Below are 9,632 nucleotides of genomic sequence, written 5' to 3' on the forward strand. Positions count from 1 at the left end.
AGGAAAAGACCTGAGCTAAAGTAAAGCTTTACTAATTCAGACAAATGGAAGGGGGGAGCGGGGGGAAACCAGAAGGAACTGTGGCTTTCCTTTTAAAAGAAACACATTTTTTACATTTCTAGTACTTGCAGTAAATCACACTAAACATTAACAGCAGCCAAATGGGGTTCTTGCTGAGTTTGCATGAATGAATAAATAAAACTAACTTTAATTAGCATATTCCTTATATGCAAATATCTTCTATTAATACTCTTTCGAGAGCTTGTTGATTGAAGGTTAAACATTCATTCATTCATCCAACAGGCATCATGGAGAAACATTACTGAGAATCTACAATGTGCTACTATGTACTCTGTGCTAGAAGCCAAGGATAAAGAGTTGAATGAGATTCAGACGATGCCTTGGAAGATTCTATATATGCAAACAAATAAACTATGATACAGTATGCTAAGATTTATTAGAAATACATAAGCAATGTACTGAGCAACCACAATCCATAGAACATCTGACTCTCCTTAAGAGGAGGTAAAAGAAGTCTTCCCTGGGAAGGTGGTATTTGAGCTGGGTTTTGAAGCATGAATAAGAGTCTGCCAGGAAGAGAAAAGGAAAAAGCCTTGGGTGGCCACACGACAAGGGTCTGAGGATCATTCAGGGACCCAGTGATGATGCTTCAAGGTGGCTACTTGTCATTCATAAGAGCTACCGCTCACATGTCACAAATTGTGAACTGTTGGAGTAGAATTTTTCAATTAGATGATTTAAGGCAGAAAGCTTTTTTAATACAGAAAAGTGCAAAAGGTAATAAATACCTATGTACTCACCACCAAAAGGAAGAAATGTTAACCTTATGTCGTTAGCGGCAGATTTTTTTTTTTTAGGAAACAAAATTTTATATCATTAAGACATTGACACTGCTCATCAGGTGTTCTGTTACCTCTTCCAATGGCCCCTTCCCTGACTGCCCTCTACAGAGTAGACCCCTCTCCTCTCCTCTCTGTCTGGGGCCTCTGCTTATTTCCTTTAGAGCATCTCCCAAAGTTAGTGGTCACCTTGTTGATTTGTTGACTCGCCTCTCCCCCACCCCACTGTGAGGTCATCACTGTAAAAGAGATGCCTGAAATGGCTTATTTACCATCGGCCCCTCTGTGCCTGACATATATTAGGTGCTCAATTAACATTTGTAGAAGAAAGGAAGGAAAGGAGGAAGGAAAGGTGGGCAAGCTTCTGGGTTAGTGTGAACTCTTCTAGGAGACAGGCCATCTTCACATGAAGGAAACTTAGCAGAAGGACAGCAATTTGGTTTAATTCCGCACATACTCTTTCAGTACCTCCAATGTACAAGGCACAGGACAGGCCGTGCGCCCTAGGCTCTTACTCTGAAAGAACACCCAGGGCTCCTAGGAGCTGGACGCTGGTCAGGGACGGTTTGGGGGCATGTCTGGGAGACTTGGGAAGTCTAGCCCTGTGCCCCTGGCACTGGAGACAAGGTGTCAAAGCCTCCGTCAATCAACATGGAGTGGAGGTGGGCAGGCTTGTGGAGCGACTGCAGTGGGACTGGAGCTGCGCACTGTAACCAAGGAGACTGAGCAAGGTGAATGTGTTACAGGCAAATAAAAGAAACTGACATTCAGGAAAGGTGACCAGTTACACATTAAACCATGGAGGGCCAAACCTCCCCCACAGCATATACCTAAAGACCTGCCTTGTGCTCAGCACGCAGAAGACACTTTCTCCCTTTCAGACATTCTTACCATTTCCCTTCCTGGTACTACGGGGGATGAGGCGTTGGGCTGGGGGTGTAAGGACTTGGCAGCAGTGACTTAGGAAGAGGAGTCAACCCTGGCTAATTATCCTGACTACCTGCCCAGCCTGCTGATACCATTCGTGGAGCAAATGTTTATTGAGCACCTACTAGGAGCCAGGCATAGGGCTGAGGACTAGAGATCTGAAGATGAGCAAGGCTTCTTAAGAACGCAAACATACAAAAGCAAAATATAACACAACATAATAAATACTAAGTCAGAGGTCAAGGTCAATGATCAAGTGCCTTGGATGCTCAGAGGACCCCAGTGAAGTTGTCAAAAGAGAGTTTATGAGGAAGTAGGATATTTGAGCAGGGCTTTGAAGCCTGAAGAGGAGATTGCAGGCATATAGGCAGGTGAGTGTTGTTTTCCAGGTCCAGACAAGCAAAAAGCAAAAAAGGCTCTGGCATGCCCAGGAAGAAGGAGTGGGGAGGGGGAGGGAGTGGCAAGAGCTGGTCCCTGTGCCTAAAATGTCCAACCTTGCCTGGCAGGCTCCTTCTTGTCATTCAGACCTCAGCTTTGTGGTCACCTCTCCGAGACACCTTCCCTGGCTACCCACCTGTCAGAATGTCTGTAACTTACCTTAAAAGACCCCAGCATGTAAGGGTGGTATTATATGTGTGAGACCTAGGTTAAGCTATAACCTAGGGACCTCTAGCATTTCAATCAAGAATGCACAGTGCAGGGTGAGGGTTGCCCATTAGCTGGGAGGCCCATGGTCAGAGCATCTGGTATTTTTGTCTAGATCAACCAGCAACACTTGGCTAAGTAGCACAGTGAATGTCAGAAATGGAATTTTATTGGTAAATTAGAAATGAGTTCTGTTGTGAAATTTTCAACAACCGTGTGAGAGGGTGCCCCACCCCATAACCCCTCTGCCCATCTGGGTTCACCTGCGTCTGAGGTTGACAGTGTCTGACAGCTTGGCCACTTCCCACCTCAACTGCCTGTGTCTTTTCTGTTTTCAGCTTGATTCTTTCCTCTGCCGCCACTGGAGCTTGCTCTGCTAAAAGCAGGTCCAGCCAGGAGAGTTAATGCCCCCAGGGGCAAACTTCAACTGATAGGAGATGGGAGTCTCCCAGTCCTTTGGTGGAAAGATTTTTGAGGTATGCTCCACATGGTGTCCCAGAGGGTCCCTGATGGGTTAAGGTCCAACCACTCACAGCAATAACTCTCTCCTTAGTAAAACCTTTGCCGTCTTTCCTCTCTTCCCTGTTCTACCTCCCCTATTCCCTCACTTGTGTTTCCTGAAATAATCTCTGAAATAACATAGCTGTACCCAGGGTTTTGTCTCAGGGGTCTGCTTCTGGGAGAACCCAAAGTAAGACAGCAACTGGCCTAGCTAAATGTGTGGAAACATTCTCCCTTCCTTGTATGTAGAGTATACGAATCCAGTGGAGCCTGTAGGTTTTACCCATGGGGGAGATACTCTAAGCCAAACCCCAAGTTATTCTATCATCAGCCAGCTGTGAATTATGGAAAATTCTGGTTGCTGTTGGGCTTTCAGGGTAGTAAGAATCCTGCCTCTGGAATCTTGGTCATTTTTGGAGCACCTAAAAGGACAGAGAGCTGGGATTCCTTTGAGCCTACAGAATAGGTGTATGAACTGTTTTTGTGCTTGACTCCTGGTAGAAGTTTAGTTCATGAAGGTCTCTATGAGGGTGTAATTCGGTCTGCAGTAGCTTCTCTAATAACATGCTTGTGAAATTGTGGGGGAGAGCTAACACTCATCCTCTTCAAACTTCTTTAGCCACTCCCATTACCAACCAAAAATAACCTAAGGGTTATCATTGACCAAATGGCCCAGTTCAGTTTGCAACACCACCTAAAGTAGCCTCTCACTAGCATTCGTATAATCTTACTTCAATTTCCCAAGTGGCACTTATTAGTTTTTAAAAAATATGTTATTCTTTTTCTTTATTTGTTGTTTTCTATCTCTATACCCTCTCCAATCCCAGCCCTTAATGAAAGGTAAGCTCCATATGTTGTTTATCTCCATTTTCTCCGGCACACACAACAATGCCCAGCACTTAGTAGTATAAAAATGCCTGGCTCAACAAATGTTCTGTTAAATATTGAGAAGTGACAGCAGGTACAACTGAAGTCAAATAACAGGGGACCTCGTATTTTAAGAAGGGAGATTGCCTGCTACCCTTCAAGCCTATGATTCTTAGCCTGTGGAGGTCATGGACACCTCCGAGAATCTGAGCAAAGCTATGAGCCGCTGCCTTCCCCAGAAAAAAAAAATGCACACATAGCGACACACATTAAATTGTATCTGAGATTTCAGGGAGTGTATGCGCCCCAGGTTCAAAATTCCTCCCTCTAGCCATGTGCAAGCCAAAAAAGGCTTTTAAGCAGATATGTGACAAATCCAGCTTTGTTTTTTAAGAGGATAACTCTACGGGTCCTATAATGATGGAGGAACAGAGAGTAGGAGGCAGGGAGACCCGTAGGAGGCCTTGGATAGACCAAGAGGAAGAAGACATAGGTGTAGATTTAGGCGATGCTGAGGGAATGGAGAGGCACAGGGATCTGCAGTAAACATCTCTGAAATAGAATTTACAAGATCTGATAATTGACTAGTTGGTGGAGGTGACAGAGGGAGAAGAAGCAAGGTAGCTGTGAGAGTTCCGGCCTGGGACCCTGGTGGATGATAACAACCAGAACCAAAGCAGAGATGGGTGCGCTCCTCCCTCTGCCGTGCCGGAGAAGTGATAGCCTGGCCTTCAGGGCTGAGTCCTAACTGCAGACTTCGGTCTCCCCTCAGGCTGCCCTGCAGTTCCTGGAAAACAGCCTGAACCAAAGGGCACGGGCAGGAGAGAAGGAATCTGCTTCTTCTGTTTCTGAAGGTGCTGCTTTCCCTTGGCACAAGCTTTTCCCCCTTTTGTCGAATCTTTGTTGGAGGAGCCAACTATTTAGTATGAAAATACAAGCGAGGGACTTCCCTGGTGGTCCAGTGGTTAAGACTCCGTGCTTTCAATGCAGGAGGTGTGAGTTCGATCGATCCCTGGTAGGGGAACTAAGATCCCACGTGCCGCATGGTGCGGCCAAAAAATAAAAATAAAAAAATTAAATAAAATACAAGTGAAATACAGCAGTCATGGGATGAACAGGTCAGAAAGCTTATTCTTCTTGGATATCTGTGGCCAAAGCAGCCTTTGGCTCACGTCACGTGACTATTGTTGAACTGTCTGTGGTCCTTGCTGAGGCAACCCCCATGCATGCACGTTGCACAGTCTCTGGCACCTACTGAAGGACATTGCTCCTATAATTCTCCCCTCTTTCTCCTCTGTCATCAATTTCCCCTTCCGCTAGACCATTCCAGCCATAAGGGCAAACATGCCATTTTTTCTCCAATTTGAAAAGACACTCTGACCTCTCTTCCCAGTGCAGCTTCTGCCCATCATCTTTGTCCTGCTTTATTGCAAAGTTCCCGAAAGGAGTTGCCCATACTTACTGTCTACAATTTCTCTTCTGCTGAGCTCTCTTGAACCTATATATAAGAGCTTTTCCTTCCTACCATGATGCCAGAAGGCCCTTATCAGAATCACCAAATGCCTCCATGCCACTGAATCCAGTGGTCAGTTACCCATCATTATCAAATTGGGCCTCAGTGACATAGGTGGTCACTCCCTCCTGGACATCATTCTCCTAATATGTCTTCATTTTCCTAGTATGTCTCTGGATGTTCCGTCCTAGTCTCCTTTGCCAGTTTTTCCTCATCTCCTGGACCTCTAACTGTTGGAGGAGCCTGGGGATCAGTCCTGGTCTTTACCTCTTTTCTACCTACATCTCTCTTGGAGACATCCTTAGGTCTCATAGCTTTAAATACTAGCTATATGCCGATGCCTCCTAAATTTATATTTCCAGCCCAGCCCTCTCCCTTGAATTTCATATTTTTATATTCAACCATCTGATTCCACTTGAATATCTAATAGTCATTTTCAGTCATCATTCAAAGTTGAGCTTTAGCAATCTCCCTTCTGGCCTCTACAAACCTGCTCTTCTCATCTTAGTAAATGGTTTTTCCATCTTCCAATTGCTCAGACCAAAAATCTTGGATATCCTTCCTGCCCCTCTTTCTCACACCATATCTGATCCTGTGGGCTTCATCTTTGCCTTTCTTGTTTACATCCTGATCCAAGACCTTTCCTACCTAGATTATTGCCTTCCAACAAGTCTCCTTGCTTCCTCTGTCACCCTTCTATCTGTTCAATACATAGTAACCAGAGTGAACCTGTTCAATCATAAGTCAGTCATGTCACACTTATGCTTAAAACCCTCCTATGCCTTCCCAGCTTATTCAGAGTAAAAACTAAGGGCCTTACAATGACCTCCAAGGTCCTTCATAAATGGCCCCTTTTCCTCTCTGACTTCACCTTCTACTACTCTCTAATCACTCATTTTTCCAGCCACACTGGCCACCTTGCACATCCTTAAACATACTGGGTGCCCCTGCCTCATGGCTTTGTACTTCCTGTTCCATCTGCCTGGAAGGCTCTTCCACCAGAGATCTGCATGACCTGCTCTCACACCTCTTGCAGGTCTTCATGTATGTGTTACCTTCCCAGTAAGACTTTAGCTGGTCATCCTGTGTAAAATTACAACTCACTCCCCTAAACATTTTCTATTCCCCTTTCTTCACGTATGTTCCCTAACACTTTTCATTATTTCATACACTATATATACATTTTTTTAAATTTTTTAAAAAACATCTTTATTGGAGTATAATTGCTTTACAATGGTGTGTTAGTTTCTGCTGTATAACAAACTGAATCAGCTATACATATACATTTATCCCCATTTCTCCTCCCTCTTGCGTCCCCCTCCCACCCTCCCTATTTCACCCCTCTAGGTGGACACAAAGCACGGAGCTGATCTCCCTGTGCCATGTGGCTGCTTCCCACTAGCTATCTGTTTTACATTTGGTAGTGTATATACTTCGTCCCAGCTTCCCCTTCCCCTTCCCTGTGTCCTCAAGTCCATTCTCTACATCGGCGTCTTTATTCCTGTCCTGCCACTAGGTTCTTCAGAACGATTTTTTTTTTATTTAGATTCCATATATATGTGTTAACATACAGTATTTGTTTTTCTATTTCTGACTTACTTCACTCTGTATGACAGTCTCTAGGTCCATCCACCTCCCTGCAAATAACTTAATTTCATTTCTTTTTATGGCTGAGTAATATTCCATTGTATATATGTGCCACATCTTCTTTATCCATTCATCTGTTATGGACACTCAGGTTGCTTCCATGTCCTGGCTATTGTAAATAGTGCTGCAATGAACATTGTGGTACATGGCTCTTTTTGAATTATGTTTCTCTCAGGGTATATGCCCAGTATTTCATACACTATATATTTTACATCATCATTTAGCCAACTTTCTATCTTTCCCACTAAAATACAAGCACCACATGTACAGGTATACCACGTTTATTGCGCTTCACTTTCCCACACTTAGCAAATATTTCATTTTTTACAAACTGGGGGTTTGCAGCAACCCTGCATTGAGCAAGTCTATTGGCGCCATTTGTCCAACAGCATGTGGTCACTTTGTGTCTCTGTGTCACATTTTGGTAATTCTTACAATATTGCAAACGTTTTCGTTATCACTGTATTTGTCATGGTGATCTGCATTCTTTAATGTTGCTGTTGTAATTGTTTTGGAGCATCAGGAGCCTCACCAATATAAGACAGTGAACTTATTTGATAAATGTTGTGTGTGTTCTGACTGCACCACAGACTGGCCATTCCCCATCTCTCCTCCTCTGCTCGGGTCTCCCTCTTCACTGAGACACAACAATATTGAAATTAGGCCAATTAATAACCCTGCAATGGCCTCTACGTTTTCAAGCAAAAGGAAGAGTCAATTTATTTACTTCAAATCGAAAGTTAGAAATGATTACGCTTAGTGAGGAAGGTGTATCAAAAGCCAAGATAGGCCAAAAACTAGGCCTCTTGCCCCAAACAGTTAGACAAGTTGTGAATGCAAAGGAAAAGTTCTTAAAGGAAATTAAAAGTGCTACTCCAGTGAACACACAAATGATAAGAAAGAGAAACAGCTTTATTGCTGATTTGGAGAAAGTTTTAGTAGCCTGGGTAGCAGATCAAACCAGCCACAACATTCCCTTAAGCCAAAGCCTAATCCAGAGCAAGGCCCTGACTCTCTTCAGTTCTTTGAAGGCTGAGAGAGGTGAAGAAGCTGCAGAAGAAAAGTTCGAAGCTAAAGGAGGCTGGTTCATGAAGTTTAAGGAAAGAAGCCATCTTTATAACATAAAGGTGCAAAGTGAAGCAGCAAGTGCTGATGTAGAAGCTGCAGCAAGTTATCCAGATCTAGCTAAGATAATGAGTGAAGGTGGGGACACTAAACAACAGATTTTCAATGTAGACAAAACAGCCTTAGAGTGGAAGAAGATGCCATCTAGGGATTTCATAGCTAGAGAGGAGAAGTCAATGCCTGTCTTCACAGCTTCAAATAGGCTAATTCTCTCATTAGGGGCTAATGCAGCTGGTGACTTTCAGTTGAAGCCAATGCTCATTTGCTATTTCAAAAATCCTAGGGCTCAAGAATTATGCTAAATCTACTCTGCCTGTGCTCTATAAATGGAACAACAAAGCCTGGATGACAGCACATCTGTTGACAGCATGTTTTATTGAACATTTTAAGCCCACTGTTGAGACTTATTGCTCAGAAAAAAAGGTTCCTTTCAAAATATTACTGCTCATTGACAATGTATCTGGTCACCCAAGAGCTCTGATGGATGTACAACTAGATTAATGTTTTCATGCCTGTTAACGCAACATCCGTTCTACAACCATGGATCAAGGGGTAATTTTGATGTTCAAGTCTCATTATTTAAGAATACATTTAGTGGGACTTCCCTGGTAGTGCAGTGGTTCAGAATCCGCCTGCCAATGCAGAGGACATGGGTTTGATCCTCGGTGCGGGAAGATCCCACATGCCATGGAGCAACTAAGCCCATGTGCCACAATTACTGAGCCTGCGCTCTAGAGCCTGTGAGTCACAAGTACTGAGTCCGCGTGCCACAGCTACTGAAGCCCGCGCGCCTAGAGCCCATGCTCCATAACAAGAGAAGCCACTGCAGTGAGAAGCCCGCGCACCACAACGAAGAGTAGCCCCCGCTCACTGCAACTAGAGAAAGCCCGTGCCCAGCAGCAAAGACCCAATGCAGCCAAAAATAAATTAATTAATTAAAAAAAATATACATTTAGTAAGGCCATAGATGCCATAGATTGTGATTCCTCTGATGGATCTGGATAAAGTAAGTTGAAAATCTTCTGGAAAATACTCACCATTCTAGATGCTAATAAGACCATTTGTGATTCATGGGAAGAGGTCCAAATATCAGCATTAACAGGAGTTTGGAAGAAGTTGATTCCAACTCTCATGGATGACTTTGAGGGGTTCAAGTCTTCAATGGAGAAAGTAACTGCAAATGTGGTAGAAATAGCAAGAGAACTAGAATTAGAAGTGAAGCCTGAAGATGTGACTGAATTGTTTCAATCTCATGATAAAATTTTGACAGATGAGGAGTTGCTTTTTATGGATAAGCAGAGAACGTGGTTTCTTGAGACGGAATCTACTCCTGGTGAAGATGCTATGAAGATTGTTGACATGACAACAAAAGATTTGGAATATGACATAAACTTAGTTGACAAAGCAGTGGCAGGGTTTGAGAAAATTGATTCCAATTTTGAAGGAAGTTCTACTGTGGGTAAAATGTTATCAAACAGCATTGCATGCTACAGAGAAATCGTTCATGAAAGGAAGAATCCGTCAATGCAACAAACTTCACTGTTGTC

This window comes from Lagenorhynchus albirostris, chromosome 1, assembly GCF_949774975.1.
Source record: "Lagenorhynchus albirostris chromosome 1, mLagAlb1.1, whole genome shotgun sequence".
Lineage (NCBI taxonomy): Eukaryota > Metazoa > Chordata > Mammalia > Artiodactyla > Delphinidae > Lagenorhynchus > Lagenorhynchus albirostris.